Here is a 26,393-nt window from a genome sequence, read left to right as displayed (position 1 = left end):
TTGTAAACAGGCGAAAGAAAGAGACAGGAACAGGTGCAAGGAAGACAGACAACGATAGAGAAAAGAGTGTGGGGGCAATATCGGAAGCGTGATCACAGGATCAAAGGATTCGAGCCTAGCGCATGCAAGGCTGAAACAATACCCCGGCACGGCAAGATTACCCTCGAGCGGAGCCATCTGCCTTTGCAGTGTCATCCCCCTCGTCATAAAAAGACGCACAAAAGGGATATGCATCTTCCGTAAGGCTTGGGAACTCAGGGTCATGAAGCGGACATTTGCCTGTTCGCTGACTACGTGAGGGCAGGAAAACAAAATGGATGCTGTATCTAAAATGGAACCCGAGGGTTCAGATAGAAAAACCCGTAAATGAGACGAACCCTTCCGAGTAGTGTAGCGAAAACGCGTAACCTACTAATCTCGTCATTTACGGTTCATAGATACCAAACTCGTCCATATCAGAACATACTCAAAACATCGTTTTGATTCTCACGGAACCTCACCACCTCTGCAAGTCGTTGTTCCGACTTGCGGAGTAATGGTATGCGGAATCACAACGCGGTCGTTGTAACAGGCGGTAGGGAGGTGGTGGCAGCATCCCCCGACCCGCTGTTGCATACGAAGGTAAACTGACTGTTTGTTTGTCCTGACTGCAAGGGCTGCGAGGAGTTGGGAAGATGAACGGCACCAAAGGCATTTTAATAGCGAAAATCGTGATTTTAAATATTTGTTGGAATTGATTTAAGAATCCACATTTAATTTTACAATTGCCTAAATTCCTGATACTCTCCCCCGCATTGTCCACATTCCCTGGTTCGATACTGAAGCCTGTCCGCCCCGGTCCGACTCGGCAATTATTGCCGTAGAGCGGAGGGCGGCCAGGTAAGAACCAGGCATTACCTAATTCATACTTCCGCTAGAGCGGAGATCAGCGCTCTAGCTGTCACCGCCCTCAGGGCTATTTAGATTGGCCAGACCCCGGAAGCGCTGCGGTAGGGAGGTGGTGGCAGCATCCCCCGACCCGCTGTTGCATACGAAGGTAAACTGACTGTTTGTTTGTCCTGACTGCGAGGGCTGCGAGGAGTTGGGAAGAAGAACGGCACCAAAGGCATTTTAATAGCGAAAATCGTGATTTTAAATATTTGTTGGAATTGATTTAAGAATCCACATTTAATTTTACAATTGCCTAAATTCCTGATACTCTCCCCCGCATTGTCCACATTCCCTGGTTCGATACTGAAGCCTGTCCGCCCCGGTCCGACTCGGCAATTATTGCCGTAGAGCGGAGGGCGGCCAGGTAAGAACCAGGCATTACCTAATTCATACTTCCGCTAGAGCGGAGGTCAGCGCTCTAGCTGTCACCGCCCTCAGGCCTATTTAGATTGGCCAGACCCCGGAAGCGCTGCGGTAGGGAGGTGGTGGCAGCATCCCCCGACCCGCTGTTGCATACGAAGGTAACCTGACTGTTTGTTTGTCCTGACTGCGAGGGCTGCGAGGAGTTGGGAAGAAGAACGGCACCAAAGGCATTTTAATAGCGAAAATCGTGATTTTAAATATTTGTTGGAATTGATTTAAGAATCCAGATTTAATTTTACAATTGCCTAAATTCCTGATACTCTCCCCCGCATTCTCAACATTCCCTGGTTCGATACTGAAGCCTGTCCGCCCCGGTCCGACTCGGCAATTATTGCCGTAGAGCGGAGGGCGGCCAGGTAAGAACCAGGCATTACCTAATTCATACTTCCGCTAGAGCGGAGGTCAGCGCTCTAGCTGTCACCGCCCTCAGGGCTATTTAGATTGGCCAGACCCCGGAAGTGCTGCGGTAGGGAGGTGGTGGCAGCATCCCCCGACCCGCTGTTGCATACGAAGGTAAACTGACTGTTTGTTTGTCCTGACTGCGAGGGCTGCGAGGAGTTGGGAAGAAGAACGGCACCAAAGGCATTTTAATAGCGAAAATTGTGATTTTAAAAATTGTTGGAATTGATTTAAGAATCCACATTTAATTTTACAATTGCCTAAATTCCTGATACTCTCCCCCGCATTGTCCACATTCCCTGGTTCGATACTGAAGCCTGTCCGCCCCGGTCCGACTCGGCAATTATTGCCGTAGAGCGGAGGGCGGCCAGGTAAGAACCAGGCATTACCTAATTCATACTTCCGCTAGAGCGGAGGTCAGCGCTCTAGCTGTCACCGCCCTCAGGGCTATTTAGCAACGCCCTTCCAAACAAGCGCTCAGCGGTTGCGCGCCTTCGAGCGCGCCTAAGAAGCGCTGAAGAAAAGCCCGTCTGCGCCCGTCCGCAACAGGACGGGACAAGGGACATGGCGCGGATCCCTGGATCCTTTACTACTCAGGTTAGCCCCATTTTATGTTACCCTAGAGAAACGCTTCTTAGCTTAAATACAACCCCTGATGAGATATGTATACGTGGCACTTGGCCTAACTTTGAAGGCCCCTTTTCCTGTACCAACTGCCATTTTCAGACCACAAACATATGCCTACCTAAAGATATCCCCACTGAAGTAGGCTCTATAACTGGAACACAACAGCTCGCTCGGACCCTTCCTCTAACTGGAGCGGATAGCACAGACAATATTAATCATGCTGCCAGGAAAGGACCCCTAGGACTCAAATGTTTTCTATTGAATGTACGTTCATTAGCCAAACACCACCAACAATTGTGGGATCTCATTAACTCCAAATTGCCAGATATTTGTTTTCTTACCGAAACATGGCTTAAACCTCATACCGTCCCTACAATTATGTTAGCAATACCTGCCGGATATAAAATTCTACATCTAGATCGACAGATTAAAATCGGAGGTGGTGTGGCTGTTGTCTACAAAGATAATTTAAAGGTCTCAATACTTGACCAGTGTAGCAACGACCAGATGGAAATAATGATTTTTAGACTTACCTCCTCTCCCAAATCACAATGGAAAGGGGCATTATTATATCGCCCCCCTGGTTCTTGTCTGGATTTTTCTTTAAATCTCATAGAACTATTAGCCCCACATTTTAGAGCCAATGAAAACTTTATTCTCCTTGGAGATTTTAATATTCATGTAGATATACCAAACAATCCTGATACCAGAACTTTACTTGATGACCTATCCAGTTTAGGACTTGAAATCCAAAACTATGGTTCAACACACACAGGAGGTCATACATTAGATTTAATTTTAACTAACTGTCCTAAAATAAGATGTTGTTTACCCATTCCTATTCATTGGTCAGATCATCATCTACTATCCTTCCAATTACTTGGTTCGTATACACGGTCCCAAAAACCCCTTCCACCTATATGGAAAAGGAAATGGCACAAAATAACACCAGAAGTATTACAACAAACATGGAAAGAGCCCAATTTCCTTGAAGAGGATAATATTGAAACAGGATTGGCCAAATTCAATAAAGCATTATCAGAGGCCATTGATCAAATTGCCCCATTAGAACTACATAAACAATGTATTAGGTCCAAAACTGAAATATGGTATACAGAGGAACTAAGAGCCGAAAAACAAAAATGCAGGAGTTTGGAGAAAAAATGGAGGAAAACTCACACTCCTATGAGCAAAACTCTCTATATAGAAGCTCACTCCAACTACCTTAAAAATATAAAGAAAGCTCGGAGGCACAAACTTGATTCACAAATCACAGAGGCAGGAAATTCCGCTAGGGAACTGTTCAAAGTGCTACAATCCTTTGTCAAACCTACAGTTTGTGAGAGTCCAGATGATTTTAACCAAAATCTATGTGATGAGATCTCGATATTCTTTGAGAAAAAGATAGACTTAATCTATGACAAAATCACCAAAACACCATACAATAACAGAGATATCATAGATAGTCCCAGGGACGAGTCCACTAATAATGGAACATGTAGACTCACTCTAACTTCGATTCCAGAGATCAGTCCCACTGAAGTAGATTTGCTTCTTAAACTAATTAAATCTGGATCACCGATTGATCTACTACCAGCCATGATGACTGCACCTTTGGCCAGCATTCTGGCTCCAAGTCTTAGAACTCTGATCAATATCTCCCTAAAGGAAGGAAGGATCTCTAATGATTGGAAGATGGCGGTAGTTAACCCCATTCGTAAAAACACCGCACTACCATGGTCTGACCTTAACAATCTACGTCCTATTTCCCTCCTACCGTACATCAGTAAGATGACGGAGAGACATGTCAACACCTATTTGTCTAAATTCATCGAGGCAGCGGACGGTCTGGACCCTTCTCAATCTGGGTTCCGACCAAATCATAGCACAGAATCAGCTCTCCTCTCCGTGACCAATACCATCCGAATGGCACAGGATAGAGGAGAATCTATGATTCTAGTGCTATTAGATTTGTCCGCTGCCTTCGACACGGTGTCTCATGACACCCTGATCAGCCGTCTGGAGGGAATAGGTGTGGAGGGAACCGCTCTATCTTGGCTGAAAAGCTTCATTTCCAACAGATCACAAAATGTTCGCCTGGGCTCCCACTATTCCACCTCAAGGGAGCTCACTAAGGGGGTTCCACAGGGCTCATGCCTAAGCCCCACATTATTTAATGTGTATGTGGCCCCCCTGGCGAAGGTCGCAAGGAAATTTGGGTTTATACCAATATCCTATGCAGACGACACCCAGCTGTTATTTCCATTCCAAAACATGACTTCTGCAGTAAGGAATTCCTTTGCAGCTGGAATGAGAGCCATAGCTGGGTGGATGACCTCCAATTGCCTACAGTGTAATGTGGGCAAGACGGAGGTCATGCTCTTTGGAAATGCCCCTCTCCTTTGGTCGCCTGAGTGGTGGCCATCGGAATTAGGTACAGCTCCTTGCCCCAAGGAAAGTGTGAAAAATCTGGGTGTCAAATTAGATCAATCCCTGGTATTAAAAGATCTTGCCACACAGGTTACGGGAACCTGCATGAGAGTCATTGGCCTACTCAGAAGGGTTTTCCCTTATTTAGCTGACCATCATCGGAGAACACTAGTACAAACTTTAGTTATGAGTAGGCTTGACTACTGTAACGGATTGCTTATATCCGCTAATACAGAACAGCTGAAGAGATTACAGGTTGTCCAAAATACTGCTGCCAGATTGATCCTTAATGTCCCTGCTAGATCCCCTTCACACCCCCTACTGAATAAACTACACTGGCTCCCTATACGTCAGAGAGTACAATTTAAGATTTGTTGTACCATCCACAAGTGCTTATACGGCACTGGCCCTAGGTATCTGACAGAAATCTTCCAATTTTATCAGCCTGGAAGAACTCTAAGATCTGGAAATCAAGCTTTGCTACAGATCCCTAGGATCAAAAGAGAAAGACAAGGAGGCCGGGCCCTTGCATTTAGAGGTCCTACCTTATGGAATTCCTTACCCCCCTCCCTAAGACAAAATTCCAATCTTCTTACCTTCAGAAAACACTTGAAGACGTACTTGTTTCCTGTCTAAGTAATCCTAAAATATGTCATACAAACTTGCTGTCATTTCCTATCTTCGGAACAACACAGCGCGGAGATATCTCCTTGGAGATCGAATTCCTGCGCTTTACAAGAAACTTAAATAAATAAATAAATAAAAACAACCGCATTGTGATTCCCTTCGTTGAAAAAGTATCATGGTAAACGTTGTTTACCCCAGGTGTGGTGGGGCTGCAGGGTGAGGGCACCGCCATTCTAGCTGACACGAACACTTCGAAGCCTAACCCCCTCAATCCATGGTGCGGTAGTTGAAGACACCACGCCACAGTTCTGGCTCTAACAGACAGATGTCTTGGCTTTGCCAGTGCTTGTTCTGTAATGGCTTTGGTTTGCACATGTGTCAGCCCACTGTGGCACCATGAACAGGTTGTATGTAGTGTGTGTTAGGGTACGAGCCCAGGCTGGACGGCGACACATGCACAAAGGGGTAGTTGGGGAATGGAAGCATGCCAGTCCCTGATCCACATAGTATAATGATGTACATTTCATTTTAAGAACAAGAATTCACTGGACAGTGATTTACTCGTGGTGCTGGTGACCACCGTATTTCAAGCCAAAGGGCGCCCCTTGGGTTCTGTGATGAGCGGGCGCCACCTGTGTTTCACTAAGAACGAGGACCCTCTGTGAGATTTAGAGGCTCTGTGTCAGCAAGGAGGCCACTCAGAAAATGCAAAGATGGAAAAAGATCTGAAAAAGGAAGGAAATTGTGGAAATATCAAAACCAGGGCAGCAGCGGTCATCGCTTTCTGACGGTATCACAGAGGCTTCTCCTCGTCTGCGTCCCCCCGAGGCTCCCCCTGCCACGCTCTTACTAAATAACAGGCATTCGCAATTTATTCCATAAATTAGCAGGCTAATTGGGATGCAGGCGCGGCGCAGATGAGAGTTCAGTGAATCACTTCTCAGGTGACCCCATCCTCGGGAGGGGGAGGGGGGCAGTCACGTCCTCTGGGGCGCCCCTTGTAACCCCACTTCTGCTAGGAGATCCCGGGGGGCTGCGAGGCCGCACGAGTGGGACTGGGAAAGACCCCTTTTCACCGTGGGCAGAACATGCTGAATGGTAATATATATAAGTGGCGACCCGGATATGAAGCCGAGGAGATTAGCAGTCAGGGGCCGAACAGAGGGGAGGGGGCCTCGAGGAGCTAGGAAGCAGAACCCCCTCGGCATCTTTTTATTCTAGTCACTTTTCCGCTAATGAGAAGCTCGCCTCACAAGGTTTCACACTCTTCCACTGGACAAAAAATGCTTGGAATTTGGGATAAAGGAGCAAAAACTAGATTTTGAACAATTATCTGTGGTCTCGACAACAAGAAGCCATTTTTAACATTTTATTTATTTGTTTGCGGTTTACTATAGATAGTAAAAGACACCGGGGTGTCAGAGCGCTTTACATCTTCACTGAAGGACATATACAATATTAAAGATGTGAATTTGAGAGGTAGCTCACAGTTGCATACTTGCAAAATGTACCACTTTCAACACACACATGTAGGGCCTCATTTATAAGAAATGACTCATCGCTGCATGAAAGCAGCGATGCGTCACTTCTCAGTGCGCACTCCTTGCGACATACCTTATGCATCATATTTACTGTATGACGCATCATGTCGCAAGGAGTTACAGATACGTCAGTATTTCTGACTTATCTGTATGGCGCAAAAGGGACGCATTGCTGGAGTGTGTCACAAAAGGGAAGCTACCCCAGCAATGTGTCCTTTCACATGGGGCAAGCCCCATGTGAAAGGGCTTGCGTCAGTCTTACACCTGCTGTGAGGCAGGCGTACGATTTTGACGCATTTGAGTCTTAGAAGTGGTGCAGTGAAATCTGGTAGATTTCACTGCGTCACTTCTATGACCCTTTCTTGCGTGCGAACCCCCCCCTGCATACATTATACCTGACGCAGGTATAATGTAGCGCAGGGGTTTACAAAGTGACACATCTGCTTAGATGTGTCACTTTGTAAATAGTGCGCAACAGGAGGCATGTTTTACGCTGCCGATGCGTCACAAAAAGTGACGCATTGGAAGCGCAAAACTGATGAAGGCATCATAAATGAGGCCCGTAGTATGTATGACAATCACTGTCAAAGCCAATAGGTCTAGCTCATAAGTGAAAGTAGCAGGATACTTCCACCGATGCTGTCACTCGCTCATCCATCTGCGGACTCTGTTGGTATGAGAGGTGTTTTGCTTTTCCACTATAAGAGCTTTAATTGCCCCCCTGTGTTTTTTCTGAGCCCCTGGCTGAAGACACGCTGTGCAGTTCTTTAATGTTGAATGTGTGTTACTTTTGAAACAGTGCACCCAGGACTTTATGTGGGATGAAAAATCTAGGGGGAGTCTCTCAAAGGGGCGTGGACAATGTAATATAGGGCGTGGCTTAAAACACATAAACTAAAAATCTGTGGTTATCAAAGAGTGCCGTCTGGCTGGTATTTTGCTGTTTCTGTCAGTTTCTCCAGATATATAATACAACTAGTAACATTACACCTACAACAAGCCAGGACTATTGGCTTTGTCAATGGTTGTCAGTTGCATAAGATAACTAAGCAACAACTATGGCTTCGTTGTGTATAATATTGAAAATGCTTCAGTTTGGAAATGATGAGACTGTGAAAGAACTATAGTGAGTCTCTTTGAAGTTACCTCAAAGGCAGTGAAGGGTGGGACTGCTGCAGAGTTAAGATTTTTTTTTCACCCTAAGGGTGAGGGCAAAAATGGCGAGTCCGATAGGGACCCATTTCAGCACCTGCTTGTTAGAACTGACTGCTGAGCACCGGCAGGACCTGGCCCACTTCAAGCACTTAGTTCACCAATCCTTCCTGAGTTTAATGGGTTAAGCTTCTCCGCCATCGCGAAGGATCAATATTAAACCTGGGCGGAGTTAATGCGGAACTGCGCGAAGTGCAAAAAAACCTCTGCCGCGCTACGCGGAGCTCCATAACCAGCGGGGTGCGTTAGATAAATGCTGTTTGCGATGATTTTCAGTGCCAGATGCTAGTCCGCACTGTGCAATCATCGCAAACGGCATCATGCACAGGGCGAGTAGGCACTGCTTCTTTTCTGCCGCTCAAGTAGATTTTTACTTGAGAGGCAGCTTTTGCAACGTGAACGGACAGTTTTTCAACGCAAGCAGTTACGAGCATACACAGACACTCACAATGAGAAATCTAACGTCCCACGTTGAGAAGTCATGCCAGGAGGTTGATTTTATACTCTTCCGATCACCAACTTGATGTTGACGATCACGAATAAGGAAAAATCTCGCCGGGAGGTGGATTTTCCTCGCTGGTGCTCACCAACTTGATGATGACGAATGTGAGCGAGGAAAAACTCTGCTCTGGGTTTTTCGGAACTCTCTGAGCTCCGCGTAACGCGGAGGCAAGAAACTCTGCTAACTCCGCGAGCGGAGTGGAGTTCACCGCCCAGTCTTAGTCATTATACTTCATATGTGCTGAAGTGTAGGCACCCCTGCATGCACCACACACCTTCATACTTGTGCATCTGAAAACCAGCACAATGCAACACAGAGCTCGCCGCCACGCTTTCACCCACTGGGATACAGGGATAGCAGCCTTGGTGATGCCCAACACCAGTCAGATCGATAGATGACATGACCAAGCGTCACAACTCAGACCAAGAGCCCAATTTACCGAAGTCTGCAACATCTCAGCACTGTATAAGCACAGAAGTGAAAGGCACACCACCTGAAAGGGATAAGGGCCAGCCAAATCAGAGCTGAAGGGGCAACTCACCCACAATGCAGCACACACACATAAGAATCAGAGCACCTCAAAATTGACAACAATGTGGTACAAACTGCAACACTTTCACAACCGAACAGAGGACGTAACTGCTACTGCTTGTGTGTAGAAACTGGCCATTCGCATTTGGCACAGCAGGAAACTGTGAGCTGATAATGTACAAGTACAACCTCACATCCCGAATGGTGTAGAAATGTCAATTGTCCTGCATCAAATTGGCATCTCCTCACAAACAGTCACAATGTACATTGTCATGCAGTCTATTAGTAAACTTGTACAATGCGTGAACATACATGTGAACACAATGTCAATCTGCAACTCCCCTTCACATTGCAGAGGGACAATCAACACATCCTGCAGAGCAGAGCCAACAACTTAGCACTGATGATGAAGAGGACCTCCCCAACATCGACCCTGACGCCCTCCAACAGCCCATGGACAGCTTCGGCACCCCACCTCCAGGAGCAGGGCAGCCCAGCTGCATCGAGGAGACCCCACCCCCTGCAAAGACCACACAGCAGGAAGCACCCACCCCCACGGCTGTCTCCCAGGCCCCCCATGACCAACACATGGCATGCCAACGCCGTGAGTTAGGGTGCCAGGAGAAGATGGCTAATCAGCTGTATGCGGGGTTCGACCTCATGGCAGCCAAACTAGATGCCATAGGTGGGTGTCTAAGTCCCATCAGGGATGACTTACAGTCCCTAACGGACACCCACAGTCCGCTCTATGCTCTCCAATGGTCCATGGCTGACATTGCTGGAGTCCTGACTCAGAGACAAGAACAACTGTCTAATCAGAGTGGCTACAGCAATGTCAGCTGGGAGTTGGGACACATAAGGAGAATGACAAAGAGATTGGAGCGGATGCAGCCGGAAAGAATGTTTGCCACAGCTGCACACCAGCCAGATGTAGCTGTGATCTTCCATGCCCTGCAGATCCTCGTCAGGGCATTGCCGCCACAAGGTCTGGCGCGGATGAATGCTGATGCTACCACTCCATCCACATCTCCACCCCATTAAGTGTCAATGCCCACAGTGCGGCAGACATTCCACCTCCGGCCCCTGGTGTGTCACTGCCACACACTGATGCAGACCAAACACCACCACCCACATATGAGACACCTGACACATAAGAGGACGAAGATGATGATGAATCTGGATTTGTGGTAAGAATGAAGAGGTAGCATTCATCCCCACCCTATGGCCGGTTTCAGCTTGGTTCTGCGCTCTGCATCATGCCCTGGAATAACACCTCCCACTGTCCCTCTATACACTGTGCAACACTAACCTTAGATCTCGACATGGACTGCCATATTTTGTCTGGTTACCAATGACACAGCAATCATACTGCGGACTGAACTCTTCTCCTTTCGATGAACTTGTCAATACCTGAAGGACTCTGGCTGGCCCTCCACGGGGCAACAATGTAAAGTAGGGTTTGCATGGCCCTGTACTGGTCCAGCCTCAACACGCCACTGAATGTGAATAAAACATTCTAATTCACACAGATGTGTCATGGCTATGATCAATCAAGTAGGAAAGTATGGATGAATGAAGAAACAGTGATTCCACAAAGAGGTACTCCCTGGGTAATGCTATCAATGCACATGTATGGCCGTGACCTAGATGGGAAGTAAGATACACATTGTCATTCAAATCAACACCCATCACAGTTGAATACAAGTGAAGGTGCGTAGACTTTATTAGCATATGCTTTTCAGTACGGGCAAGATAAGTGCCACAACATGCAGACCAATGCAGCAGTATATGAGAATGAGGAACGCTGCCAAGAGCCGATGTCCACTCCAGGGGAGTGCCTCACCTTTCACAGGTGGGTGTGAACCAGCGTTGTTGGCCGCTCATGCATTCAGAGTCCAGGCGAATGCAGCCATGTCCACTGTTGTCGTGGGATATGTGATCCGATCCCCAAGATGCAACAAGGTGTTGGGACATGTGCAATGGGTTCCAATCTGTTGTGGCTGCAGGTACATAGTTACTCATCCATGAAAGCGATTGCAGCTTCGTAGGTTAGCATTTCCAACATGAGGTCATTGTCGACTTCATCAAACAGGACGGCGAGTCCATCCATTAGCAGGTCCGGACAGATGTGGTGCGTTCACTCCCTTCCACCAATTTGCACTTTAGCCCAATAGGGGTGCGGTTCAATGTGGTCACTGCACATGAGGAGTTGGGCAATCTCTCAGCTCCAGCTGCCAGCATGTATGCCAAGTATCAAGGCATCCCATAAATGGGTATCACAGTGACACTTCTGGTCGTGGGCCAACAGGAGGTGCACACACATGTCAAAATCCAGTTCAGCTACCATCCTGTTGGATAGGCAGACATCCATGGACCACTTGAATATGCACGATCGACAATGCAACACAGGCTGAACGCAGGTGATGTTGGCAAGGCGGAAGCTTAGTTGGTAACTGATCTGCATCACTGCCAATGGCAGTGCCCCCAGTAAATGCAGCATTTGTGCATGGCACGGTTTCACATGACAGGGGTTGTGCGTGTGTCCCGGATGTTCTGCCATTGCGTTAGTGGCTCTGGTTGAAGTGGCACTGTTCTGACCTGCGCCAGTTCTGTGGATGAAATGTCACAGCTCGGATCAATGAGTTGTTTTAGTGTGCCACGGTTGTACGCCTGGGATGGTGTGGAAGTAAGTGTGAAGGCCATTCCATGCAAGATAACTAAGAGCAAGGACTTCTGTGTGTGGGGTGTGTATACGTTGGTCTTTCGTCGGGCTGTGCATAGTGTGGGAGTTGTCATCAGCTGCTATAGATCTGTCAGGGGTGCCGGACAAATGCAATTCTGAGGTCGGAGGTGCAGATGTGCTTCCGCCTGATAGTTCAGACAAAAGAGCTTTCATCCCTAATATTAGTTTTTCATCTGCTTGCATTCAGGAAATGTGATGTTGCTTGTTGGGGGTGGGGTGGGATGTGTGCGAGTTTGGGATTCACGTTTGACATGTCTTGCATGTGGCAAATGAGCGGCATCACTTTGTGTTATGTTGCCTCGCAGCTGCTTCTCCCTCCCCTGTGCCCATTTACTTGTGTGCGCTGTGCGGTTGCATCACATACACTCCTACGGCTTGTGAACATGCCTGTCTGTGCATGTCCACAAGCCTGACAACAACACTGTGATGTTGGCCGTTGAAGGTGGTCAGCCAGGTGAGTGTAGGCCTATGGTAAGGATAGGGCGGACACAGATGTAGAGTTCTTGCCTGGCTGAACTCGCGCTGCGATTAAGGCTAGGCATTTGGCTCATGCTGCGGCAATACAGATACACTCAACCCTTGGTATGTATGAGCCAAGGCCCCGAATGGTCTTGAGCTCCTTCATTTCTGCGTTCATGCGAGCCTGCCCTCCAGGTTCATGCTACATTGCAGCATTGTCGATTGCGGGCCAAGTGACTCCACACTACAACAGAGACACACGCATTAGTTACTTCCTTGTCCAGGCCAGAACTGACCGACGCCCAGAGCCCCGGGCAAATTCTTCACACCCCTATGTTGGACTGGCGTAAGCAGGCCCAGCCCACTCTGCTTACGCTTACAGGGGGTGGGACGATAAAGCTACATGTCCAAGGTCTTTCCCAATGCCTGAGGTGACAAGGTTGCGTCCGCTTTCCAGAACACTACAAATACCGGCAGTATATGTCCAAATGGACATGTCTGTGCTCTGCATACTGAAGTCTGTCCAACACATCACCGCCCCACTTGGCATTGTGTATATTCTGATTTGTGGGTGACTTGCCTCCTTCACACATACTTGGTTCTGCAATTGTGTGTCTGAGGGGCCATACCGTTTTCGGAAGGTCAGCTGTCTTGTTCTGCGCTGCCTCGGTGGAAGTCTGTGAGGGGGTCTTGGGGGGGAAGGGGCCTGGGGATGGTGGCGGTGGGTGTTGTGGCCCTCTTGGGTCTCAGAGCTGCATGATCAGTAGCTCCATGACATGTGTTGGTCTTCAGATGTGGCTCTGGGCTGGGCTCCCTTTCATACTGCAGGTTGTCATCCTGCTTAACACCAGTAAAAAGCAGGTGTCAAATCCCTGCTGCTAACATGCCTTATCGCCAGTTTTTAGATCGCAGAGCTGGCTGGTCGTTGAAATATCGTGAAGTGGTGTTTTCGTGTGTTTTTGCACAGGAACGCCTACTCTGCATATCAGTAGCGTTTGTTGTTGCTTTCATCCGTGGCAATGTTTTTTGTGGCAGCTATCGCTGGAAAACTGGAGATGTTGGCAGCTTGCACCCACTTGAGAATAGGGCGATAAATCTATTGCCACTTTTGCGGCGCTAAAGTGCAGATGAATTGGCGATGAGTCCTTGAGAATATGCCCCATAATACGGTGAATAGTGGACCGCCACTGCGAGTGCGGAATTCGGAAGACGCCCATACTTGTAATCAGGCCCTAAAATCAGGTGATCCAAAAAGCAAAAAAATCTGCCCATATTAAATGGTCAGATATATGAAGCATTTTTACGTTCTCAAAAGATCTGATTTTCAGAATTGGGCAGTTTTGAGACCGCTAAAAGGCTCTTGGTCTTGTATGATAAATAAAAAATGAGTTAAAAATAAAACAATCTCTGCTCACTTGCCGCAGAATTGCTCAACCTCTGGAGAACTGTTGCTCAAAGCTACTCTGCTAAACAGCACTGAAATCTTTAGGATGCGCTCTTCAGATACCAGTTTACTGTTACCTGTTGGAGGGACCCTGCCCCCTACAACTGCAGTAAATAGCAATAACAAAAGATCCAGGTAGTATTGGTCTACAGAGGAATAAAAAGGGAGGGCCCGATTCACAGAACTAACTTAAGATAAAATCCTAAACTTACTAACATTTTGATATTCACAGAAGGCACTTACTCATTTTGGTATTCACAGAAGGCACCTACTCATTTTGGTATTCACAGAAGTTAGGAGTCCTAACTTTAGGACTCCTAAATGCCTTCTGTGAATACCGAAAGTCTTAAAGTTAGGATTTTTCTCAATTTAGTAGTAGTAAAGTTAGGACTCATAACTTTCGGACTCCTAAATGCCTTGTGTGAATACCGAAAGTTTTAAAATTAGTATTTTTCTCAACTTTACTACTACTAAACTGCGAAAAATCCTAATTGTAAGACTTTCGGTATACACAGAAGGCATTTAGGAGTCCTAAAGTTATGAGTCCTAACTTTGCTACTACTAAATTGAGGAAAATCCTAATTTTAAGACTTTCGGTATTCACAGAAGGCATTTAGGAGACCTAAAGTTAGGAGTCCTAACTTTACTACTACTAAACTGAGAAAAATCCTAACTTTAGGACTTTTGGTATTCACAGAAGGCATTTAGGAGTCCTAAAGTTAGGACTCCTAACTTCTGTGAATACCGAAAAGAGAAACTGCCAGATTCATCAAAGACCCCTTTTGCGAGTCTTTAATAGCGATTCATAAGGAATCGCTATTAAGGACTTGCAAAACGGGATTCATGTAGGAATTGTTAAAAATATTGCAATTCCTACATGTTCCTTATTTGCAATTAGCAAATTGCTAATCGCAAATAAGGAATAACTCCCCATGCATTCCTATAGGCCTACAGGCCCATAGGAATGAATGGGGAGTTATTCCATATTTGCGAATAGCAATTTGCTAATCGCAAATAAGGATGCGATTTCAAGGGTGCAGGGTAGCACCCCTGAAATGTGAATTTACAATGATGTTGTGCACACACATGTCCAAAGGACATGTGTGTGTGTAACATGCAACTTAGAAAAATGCATTTAAATGCATTTTTCTAAGTTTTCGCTATTTACCACGAGGTTTGACTTCGTGGTAAATAGCGGTCCTAAATTGCGAATTCGCAATTTTTAAATGTTGCATTAATAGCATTTAAGGAATCTCTAATAGAGATTCCTTAAATGCTAATCCTCGCAAATTTGCGAATTCTTTATTAGCGATTTTTGCATTTGGGATGATGAATCCCAAATGCAAAAATTCCACTCGCAAAGGGCCAGATTCTCAGAATCTGGCCCTTTTACGAGCGCATTTCGCTTGATGAATCTGGCTGTAAGTGTCTTCTGTGAATACCAAAATTAGTAAGTGCCTTCTGTGAATACGAAAATGGTAGTAAGTTTAGGATTTTGTCTTATGTTAGTTCTGTGAATCGGGCCCGGAGACCATAGGCAGGACTGCTTGAATCAAGCGATTGTTCGGCTGTGGCATTTTTTCCGCATAGCTAAGGATTTGCCTCAGGATCCATCATCTCCTGCATATTCTACTGATTTTCACAAAAATAATTCTTTGTAACTCAAAGGATTCAAAAGTTCCTAAAAAGGTGCAGTGGAAAGCCCTTTGCATAAATTGACTAGTCTTCTTTTTTGTTGCTTATTGCTGTACTTGTATACTAAACTGGTACTGGTGGGGTAGATCTAATGCCCAGACAGTGTTAACAAGTGCTAAAGTGACAAAATAATGAAGTAATACTATTTAAAAAATGTGTTGCATTGCGCCACATAATTTGCTTTTTATTGCTGCATAATTTACTTAACCCTTTCGCATAATTTGGCTCTCTCTTCTGCTGTTGCCCCTCTCTGGATCTCTCTGTTGCTGGTAACGAGGTTGATTTGTCATCCAAACCTCTCTTCTGCTCTTGCTCCTCTCTGGATCACTCTGCTGCCGATGATACGATTTTTCATTATAACCTCTCTCTCACTCTTGGTTCTCTCTGGATCTCCCCTCTGCTGTTGACATGCTTAGTCATCCTAACCTCTCTTCTGCTTCTTACTAGATCTCTCTGCTGCTGGTGACCTGGTTTGTCATCCTAACCTCTCTTCTCTTGTTTCCTGTCTCTTGATCTCTCTGCTGCGGGTGACACAGTCAGTCATTCTAACCTCCCTTCTCCTGTTGCCTCTCTGTAGATAACATCTCTCTCGTGCATGTGACGTGGTTGATTAGTTATCCTGTTCTCTCTTCTCTTCTTGCTTCTCTCTGGTTTCTGCTGGTGACATGGTTAGTCTTCTAACCTCTCTTCTCCTGTTGCCTGTCTCTGGATCCCTCTTCTGCCGGTGACCTGGTTAGTCATCCTAACCTCTCTTCTGCTTCTTACTAGATCTCTCTGCTGCTGGTGACCTGGTTAGTCATCCTAACCTCTCTTCTGTTGTTTCCTGTCTCTTTATCTCTCTGCTGCCGGTGACACGGTTAGTCATCCTTTCCTCTCTTCTGCTCTTGCTTCTCTTTGGATCTCTCTGCTACCGGTGACCTGGTTAGTTATCCTAACCTCTCTTCTACTGTTGTCTTTCTTTGGAATTCTCTGCTGCTGGTGACCTTCTTAGTCATCCTATCCTCTCTTCTTCTCTTGCTTCTCTTTGGAGCTCTCTGCTGCCGGTGACACGGTTAGTCATCCTTTCCTCTCTGCTGCTCTTGGTTCTCTCTGGATCTCTCTGCTGCCGGTGAGACGGTTAGTCATCTTATCCTCTCTTCTGCTCTTGCTCCTCTCTGGATCTCTCTGCAGCCGGTGACACGGTTAGTCATCCTAACCTCTCTTCTGCTTCTTACTAGATCTCTCTGCTGCTGGTGACCTGGTTAGTCATCCTAACCTCTCTTCTGCTCTTGCTTCTCTCTGGATCTCTTTGGTGCCGGTGACCTGGTTAGTCATCCTATCCTCTCTTCTTCTCTTGCTTCTCTTAGGAGCTCTCTGCTGCCGGTAACCTGGTTAGTCATCCTAAACTCTCTTCTGCTCTTGTTTCTCTCTGGATCTCTCTGCTGCTGGTGAGACGGATACTCATTTTATGTTCTCTTGTGTTGTTACTTCTTTTGGAAATCCTGTGCCACAGTTTCTTGTCTCTCCTGGTGTTTTTGTATCCGCTCCTGATCTACATATTGGACGGGCCAAAGCTCTGAACCTTGCCCTGGGAACAACTCTTTGGTTTCTTCGGAGACCTGCTTAACTTGAAGCTTCTCTCGTTTGCATTTTCATATTTTTATTTCTGTATTTTATATAAGTTTAAGTTTAAAAGTTTAAGTTTAAAATATTTATTAAGCGCAACATACACCTGGGCGGTTTCTTGGCGCTAAAGTAAAAGGCAATCAACTGAGCGAGAACAGAAACTAAGACGGCAGCTGGAAAAGTAGTCAGAAACTAGGGATGAGCCTGAGGAAATAAGAAAGTCTTCAGGGCTTTGCGGAAGGCGGAATAATCAGTGAGGGACCTAAGAGAAAAAGGGAGAGAGTTCCAGAACATGGGGGCCAGAGTGGAAAATTTTGTGCCACCCTGTTTCTTTTTCCGGTAGCGGGGCACAGCTAGAAGAAGTTGTGCCGAAGAGCGGAGGTCTCTGCCAGGGACATAGGCCTTGATGGCCGAAGATATAAATAGAGGGGCCAGGCCAGTCCTGGCCTGGAACGCCATGCAGCCTAGTTTAAATAGGGCACGTCCCCGCACCGGAAGCCAATGAAGGGTCTTCAGGAGGGGAGAGGTGTCGTAGAATTTAGGAAGACCAAAGGCAAGGCGGGCAGCCTGGTTTTGCACTAATTGCAATTTCCGGAGGCTGTACTGAGGGATGCCATTATACAGAATGTTCCCGTAGTCCAGGCGGGACAGGACCAGTGCGGACAGAATGAGCTTAAGTGCAGGGAAAGAAAAGAAACGGGAGTTAGAACGAATGATACGAAGAGTAAGAAAGCAAGAAGAAACCACAGAGCCAATCTGGGAGTGCATAGTGAGTTGATTGTTTAACTTGATACCAAGAGTCTTAACAGAGGAAACAGGGATGGGAGGAGAACCAAAAGAAGGGGGCCAGAAAAGAGAGTTCCAGGGACTGGAGCAACCACCCGTCACCACAAGCTCCGTTTTATCGGGATTGAGTTTCAGGTGGTTGAAGTTCATCCAGTCCCTGATGAAAGATAGAGTAGATTGGAAATTTGAGATAGAGTCAGGAGTAGGAGAAAGATTAAAGATGAGCTGGAGGTCATCGGCATAGTTATATACCGAGACCTCCAGTTGCTGTAGAGCAAAGATGAGCGGAGCGATATAAAGATTAAAGAGTAAAGGAGAGAGAGAAGAACCCTGGGGAACACCGCACTGGACCTGGCAGGGGGTAGATGAAAACTCCCCAAGATGGACCGCCTGGGTCCGGTCCCTCAGAAAGGACGAGAGCCAGATGAGGGCTGATCCTCCTATGCCCGCCGCCTTGATACGGGAAAGCAAGATGGAGTGATCCACCGTGTCAAAAGCGGCGGACAAATCAAGAAGGACCAGCGCCTGAGATCTACCGGCGTCCATACCCTCTCTGAGGGTGTCTGATACTGACACCACCACTGACTCTGTCTGTATATTGTTCAGCATTCTCTAAACTTAATAAAATAAAATAATTGATGTCACTTCACACAAGTTGTTGTACTGTAGTCATGCTACCAGAGATCTGTGTGTTAGATCCAATGCATACATTAAGAAGCCCAACCAAATTCAATGTTTACAGACCATCCTGACTTTAATGAACGCGAACCCCAGATCTGTAAAGGGCGCCTAGAGTCTGAACTCCGCTGCACCGCAGATACATTAGAAGGAGCTATACAAATGCACTTTACATGACAAATAGCGAAGAGGGGATGTTCCAGTCTGCTCGTTGTATGTGAGCAGATGTTGGCACCTGACGCACAGAAACAGGATAGTGTGTAGCCAAGGAGACTCCTGATCCATGGAGGGGCGCGGGCACCGCTTCAGATAAGGTGGCACTGCCAATGCTTCACCTCCCTGTGGGGCATGGCATGCCTCTGTTCCCATGCCCACGTTCAGCTGGTGCTAATGCTGCAGATTGACAGCCCATGCCTAGGACTCAGTGGGCACGGGGGTCTGCCCACTCTCTCTTTGCAGAAGACCTCTCCTGGGCACATGTCTAGGCCTCAGTGGGCACTGGGGTCTGCCCACTCTTTACAGAACACCTCTCCTGGGTACATGTCTTGGCCTCAGTGGGCACTGGGTCTGCCACTCTCTCTTTGCAGTACACCTCTCCCGGGCACATGTCTAGGCCTCAGTGGGCATTGCCCCTCTCTCTTTGCAGAGCACCTCTCCTGGGCACATGTCTTGACCTCAGTGGGCATTGCCCATCTCTCTCTGCAGAACACCTCACCTGGGCAGATGTCTAGGCGTCAGCGGGCACCTGCCCCTCTCTCTTTGCAGAACACCTCTCCTGGGCACACATCTAGGGCTCAGTGGGCACTGGGCACCTGCCCCTCTCTCTTTACAGAACACCTCTCCTGGGCACATGTCTAGGCCTCAGTGGCATTGCCCCTCTCTCTTTTCAGAACACCTCTCCTGGGCACATGTCTAGGCCTCAGTGGGCACTGGGGTCTGCCCTATCCCTTTGCAGAACACCTCCACAGGGCACATGTCTAGGCCTCAGTGGGCATTGCCCCACTCTCTTTGTAGAACACTTCTCCTGGGCACATGTCTAGGCCTCAGTGGGCATTGCCCCTCTCTCTTTGTAGAACACCTCTCCTGGGCACATGTCTAGGCCTCAGTGGGCATTGCCCCTCTCTCTTTTTAGAACACCTCTATTGGGCACATGTCTAGGCCTCAGTGGCATTGCCCCTCTCTCTTTTCAGAACACCTCTCCTGGGCACATGTCTAGGCCTCAGTGGGCACTGGGGTCTGCCCTATCTCTTTGCAGAACACCTCCACAGGGCACATGTCTAGGCCTCAGTGGGCATTGCCCCACTCTCTTTGCAGAACACCTCTCCGGGGCTCACGTCTAGGCCTCAGCGGGCACTGGGGCCTGCCCCTCTCTCTTTGCAGAACACTTCTCCTGTGCACATGTCTAGGCCTCAGTGGGCATTGTCCCTCTCTCTTTGTAGAACACCTCTCCTGGGCACATGTCTAGGCCTCAGTGGGCATTGCCCCTCTCTCTTTGTAGAACACCTCTCCTGGGCACATGTCTAGGCCTCAGTGGGCACTGGGGTCTGCCCTTTCTCTTTGCAGAACACCTCCACAGGGCACATGTCTAGGCCTCAGTGGGCATTGCCCCACTCTCTTTGCAGAACACCTCTCCGGGGCACACGTCTAGGCCTCAGCGGGCACTGGGGCCTGCCCCTCTCTCTTTGCAGAACACTTCTCCTGGGCACATGTCTAGGCCTCAGTGGGCATTGCCCCTCTCTCTTTGTAGAACACCTCTCCTGGGCACATGTCTAGGCCTCAGTGGGCATTGCCCCTCTCTCTTTGTAGAACACCTCTCCTGGGCACATGTCTAGGCATCAGTGGGCATTGCCCCTCTCTCTTTGCAGAACACCTCTCCTGGGCACATGTCTAGGCTTCAGTGGGCACTGGGGTCTGCCCACTCTCTCTTTTCAGAACACCTCTTCTGGACACATGTCTAGGCATGAGTGGGCATTGCCCCACTCTCTTTGCAGGGCACCTCTCCTAGGCACACGTCTTCGCTTAAGTGGGCATTGCCCCTCCCTCTTTGCAGAACACCTCTCCTGGGCACATGTCTTGGCCTCAGTGGGCACTGGGGTCTGCCCCTCTCTCTTTGCAGAACACCTCTCCGGGGCACATGTCTAGGCCTCAGCGGGCACTGGGGTCGGCCCACTCTCTCTTTGCAGATCACCTCTCCTGGGCACATATCTAGGCTTCTGTGGGCACTGGGGGCTGCCCACTCTCTTTTGCAGATCGCCTCTCCTGGTCACATATCTAGGCCTCAATGGGCACTGGGGTTTGCCCACTCTCTCTTTGCAGAACACCTCTCCTGGGCACATGTCTTGGCCTTAGTGGGCACTGGGGTCGGCCCACTCTCTCTTTGCAGTACACCTCTCCTGGGCACATGTCTTGGCCTCAGTGGGCACTGGGGTCTGCCCACTCTCTCTTTGTAGAACACCTCTCCTGGGCACATGTCTAGGCCTCAGTGGGCACTGGGGTCGGCCCACTCTCTCTTTGCAGATCACCTCTCCTGGGCACATATCTAGGCTTCTGTGGGCACTGGGGGCTGCCCACTCTCTTTTGCAGATCACCTCTCCTGGTCACATATCTAGGCCTCAATGGGCACTGGGGTTTGCCCACTCTCTCTTTGCAGAACACCTCTCCTGGGCACATGTCTTGGCCTTAGTGGGCACTGGGGTCGGCCCACTCTCTCTTTGCAGTACACCTCTCCTGGGCACATGTCTTGGCCTCAGTGGGCACTGGGTCTGCAACTCTCTCTTTGCAGTACACCTCTCCCGGTCACATGTCTAGGCCTCAGTGGGCATTGCCCTTCTGTCATTGCAGAACACCTCTCCTTGGCACATGTCTAGGCCTCAGTGGGCATTGCCCATCTCTCTCTGCAGAACACCTCTCCTGGGCAGATGTCTAGGCGTCAGCGGGCACCTGCCCCTCTATCTCTGCAGAACACATCTCCTGGGCACATGTCTAGGCCTCAGTGGGCATTGCCCCTCTCTCTTTTCAAACACCTCTCCTGGGCACATGTCTTGGCCTCAGTGGGCACTGGGTCTGCCACTCTCTCTTTGCAGTATACCTCTTCTGGGCACATGTCTAGGCCTCAGTGGGCATTGCCCCTCACTTTTTGCAGAGCACCTCTCCTGGGCACATGTCTTGGCCTCAGTGGGCACTGGGTCTGCCACTCTCTCTTTGCAGTATACCTCTTCTGGGCACATGTCTAGGCCTCAGTGGGCATTGCCCCTCACTTTTTGCAGAGCACCTCTCCTGGGCACATGTCTTGACCTCAGTGGGCATTGCCCTTCTGTCATTGCAGAACACCTCTCCTTGGCACATGTCTAGGCCTCAGTGGGCATTGCCCATCTCTCTCTGCAGAACACCTCTCCTGGGCAGATGTCTAGGCGTCAGCGGGCACCTGCCCCTCTCTCTTTGCAGAACACATCTCCTGGGCACATGTCTAGGCCTCAGTGGGCACTGGGCACCTGCCCCTCTCTCTTTACAGTACACATCTCCTGGGCACATGTCTAGGCCTCTGTGGTATATAAATAATTTAATACCGGATCTATTTTTCGGAATAATCAATAAACAGGTAGCTCAATAAATAAGAGTCAAGATTCGAGGTAGCTGGAGTTTACAGGCTTTAATCAGGCATAAAGGACAGGAACAGGATAGCCTGTACGGGAATAGGATGGCAGCTGCCGGGGGCAGGATCTGGGAATAATGCACATAACTTTTAATAACAGTGCACAATATATATAGTTAAACAAAATACATTACATTCAATACAGTAGGCGTAGCAGTAGGCGTGACTCGTAGCAGTCGCGAAAGATAAGGGCAAAATGATGTAACAAGAAGGCGTGTACAGGGCGTATACATAGACATGTGATGTAAACGTAACAGAAGTATCATAAACGGGGCGGAAACATGGAGGGGGCTACCTGAGCAGCTGGGACCTCTAACCTAGTGGTGCGCGAAAACTGGCAATGACGTGTTACCAGGGAGAACTGGGGGCTATGACTTCTGCGCTAGAAGAGGAGACTAAAGTCTGGAGTGTCAGAGCGACATGTACCCAGGCATATCTAGTATCTGGTGTTTACAGTACATGTTGATAGAATCCAAAAGTTATCAGGGCAAAGGCTAACAGACACTAAGACTGGTGCATGCATAATTCTATATGTAGTGCGTGTGTGAGGAATATCCTATGAATATTAATACAGTATTTCTCTTACATGGAGACATAAAGGCTAGACCATGATGGAAACTATTGATGCGATTCAGTAGTTTAGGAATGCAGAGAAGAGGGCTGGACTGATAACTAGAAACATAACATACTCTTGGCAGACTGGGAGGCAGAGCCAGGCCGGGCCGGGCACTGCGTGGCAAGAAGTAAGCTAAGGGTCAGGGATGCAGGTGGGGGCTGTATCGCTCCTCGGAGAGGGTTCAGGAAACAGGAGCTGAATCTGAGTCCGGGCCCTTTTGAGGCCTAGAAACGGGGACAATTCAATGAAGTAACGTGCACACTGTAAAACGTGGCAACGTAGGATTACATAGGCCTAATATTCGTTGCTTTCACGAAGACTGGAAACTGGCATACTAGAGATGGACACAACTGTAATTGCGTCTTTAATCGATCAGAAGGGACTACATGCATATCGATCATGCACATATAGCATAACATGGGGAACACGTAGGCACATATAACATAACATGGGGAACACGTAGGCACATATAACATGGCAAAATTTACTTTTCCACACCTCAGTGGGCATTGCCCCTCTCTCTTTTCAAACACCTCTCCTGGGCACATGTCTAGGCCCCAATGGGCACTGGGGTCTGCCCTATCTAATTGCAGAACACCTCCTCAGGGTACATGTCTAGGCCTCAGTGGGCATTGCCCCACTCTCTTTGCAGAACACCTCTCCGGGTCACATGTCTAGGCCTCAGTGGGCACGGGGGCCTGCCCCTCTCTCTTTGCAGAACACTTCTCCTGGGCACATGTCTAGGCCTCAGTGGGCATTGCCCCACTATCTTTGTAGAACACCTCTCCTGGGCACATGTCTAGGCATCAGTGGGCATTGCCCCTCTCTCTTTGCAGAACACCTCTCCTGGGCACATGTCTAGGCTTCTGTGGGCACTGGGGTCCGCCCACTCTCTCTCTGCAGAACACCTCTCATGGGCACATGTCTAGACTTCAGTGGGCACTGGGGTCTGCCCACTCTCTCTTTTCAGAACACCTCTTCTGGGCACATGTCGAGGCCTCAGTGGGTACTGGGATCTGCCCACTCTCTCTTTGCAGAACACCTCTCCTGGGCACATGTCTAGGCCTCAGTGGGCATTGCCCCACTCTCTTTGCAGAGCACCTCTCCTGGGCACATGTCTTGGCTTCAGTGGGCACTGGGGTCTGCCCCTCTCTCTTTGCAGAACACTTCTCCTGGGCACATGTCTAGGCCTCAGCGGGCACTGGGGTCTGCCCATCTCACTTTGCAGAACACCTCTCCTGGGCACATGTCTAGGCTTCAGCGGGCACTGGGGTCAGCCCACTCTCTCATTGCAGAACACCTTTCCTGGGCACATGTCTAGGCCTCAGTGGGCATTGCCCCACTCTCTTTGCAGAGCACCTCTCCTGGGCACATGTCTTGGCTTCAGTGGGCACTGGGGTCTGCCCCTCTCTCTTTGCAGAACACCTCTCCTGGGCACATGTCTAGGCCTCAGTGGGCACTGTGCACCTGCCCCTCTCTCTTTGCATAACACCTCTCCTGGGCACATGTCTTGGCCTCAGTGGGCATTGCCCCTCTCTCTTTGCAGAGCACCTGTCCTGGGCACATGGCTTGGCCTCAGTGGGCATTGCCCCTCTCTCTTTGCAGAACACCTCTCCTGGGCACATGTCTAGACCTCAGCGGGCACTGGGGTCTGCCCACTCTCTCTTTGCAGAACACCTCTCCTGGGCACATGTCTTGGCCTCAGTGGGCACTGGGGCTGCCCACTCTCTCTTTGCGGAACACCTCTCCTGGGCACATGTCTTGGCCTCAGTGGGCACTGGGGCTGCCCACTCTCTCTTTGTGGAACACCTCTCCTGTGCACATGTCTTGGCATCAGTGGGCACTGGGGCTGCCCACTCTCTCTTTGCAGAACACCTCTCCTGGGCACATGTCTTGGCCTCAGTGGGCACTGGGGCTGCCCACTCTCTCTTTGCAGAACACCTCTCCTGGGCACATGTCTTGGCCTCAGTGGGCACTGGGGTATGCCCACTCTCTCATTGCAGAACACCTCTCCTGGGCACGTGTCTAGGCCTCAGTGGGCATTGCCCCACTCTCTTTGCAGAACACCTCTCCGGGGCACACGTCTAGGCCTCAGCGGGCACTGGGGCCTGCCCCTCTCTCTTTGCAGAACACTTCTCCTGGGAACATGTCTAGGCCTCAGTGGGCATTGCCCCTCTCTCTTTGTAGAACACCTCTCCTGGGCACATGTCTAGGCCTCAGTGGGCATTGCCCCTCTCTCTTTGTAGAACACCTCTCCTGGGCACATGTCTAGGCATCAGTGGGCATTGCCCCTCTCTCTTTGCAGAACACCTCTCCTGGGCACATGTCTAGGCTTCAGTGGGCACTGGGGTCTGCCCACTCTCTCTTTTCAGAACACCTCTTCTGGACACATGTCTAGGCATGAGTGGGCATTGCCCCACTCTCTTTGCAGGGCACCTCTCCTAGGCACACGTCTTGGCTTAAGTGGGCATTGCCCCTCCCTCTTTGCAGAACACCTCTCCTGGGCACATGTCTTGGCCTGAGTGGGCACTGGGCTCTGCCCCTCTCTCTTTGCAGAACACCTCTCCGGGACACATGTCTAGGCCTCAGCGGGCACTGGGGTCTGCCCACTCTCTCATTGCAGAACACCTTTCCTGGGCACATGTCTTGGCCTCAGTGGGCACTGGGGTCTGCCCACTCTCTCTTTGTAGAACACCTCTCCTGGGCACATGTCTAGGCCTCAGTGGGCACTGGGGTCGGCCCACTCTCTCTTTGCAGATCACCTCTCCTGGGCACATATCTAGGCTTCTGTGGGCACTGGGGGCTGCCCACTCTCTCTTTGCAGAACACCTCTCCTGGTCACATATCTAGGCCTCAATGGGCACTGGGGTTTTCCCACTCTCTCTTTGCAGAACACCTCTCCTGGGCACATGTCTTGGCCTTAGTGGGCACTGGGGTCGGCCCACTCTCTCTTTGCAGTACACCTCTCCTGGGCACATGTCTTGGCCTCAGTGGGCACTGGGTCTGCAACTCTCTCTTTGCAGTACACCTCTCCCGGTCACATGTCTAGGCCTCATTGCGCATTGCCCTTCTGTCATTACAGAACACCTCTCCTTGGCACATGTCTAGGCCTCAGTGGGCATTGCCCATCTCTCTCTGCAGAACACCTCTCCTGGGCAGATGTCTAGGCGTCAGCGGGCACCTGCCCCTCTATCTCTGCAGAACACCTCTCCTGGGCACATGTCTTGGCCTCAGTGGGCACTGGGTCTGCCACTCTCTCTTTGCAGTATACCTCTTCTGGGCACATGTCTAGGCCTCAGTGGGCATTGCCCCTCACTCTTTGCAGAGCACCTCTCCTGGGCACATGTCTTGACCTCAGTGGGCATTGCCCTTCTGTCATTGCAGAACACCTTTCCTTGGCACATGTCTAGGCCTCAGTGGGCATTGCCCATCTCTCTCTGCAGAACACCTCTCCTGGGCAGATGTCTAGGCGTCAGCGGGCACCTGCCCCTCT

The sequence above is a fragment of the Lissotriton helveticus genome, chromosome 11 (assembly GCF_964261635.1).
Source record: "Lissotriton helveticus chromosome 11, aLisHel1.1, whole genome shotgun sequence".
NCBI lineage: Eukaryota > Metazoa > Chordata > Amphibia > Caudata > Salamandridae > Lissotriton > Lissotriton helveticus.
This window is presented reverse-complemented; position numbering follows the sequence as displayed.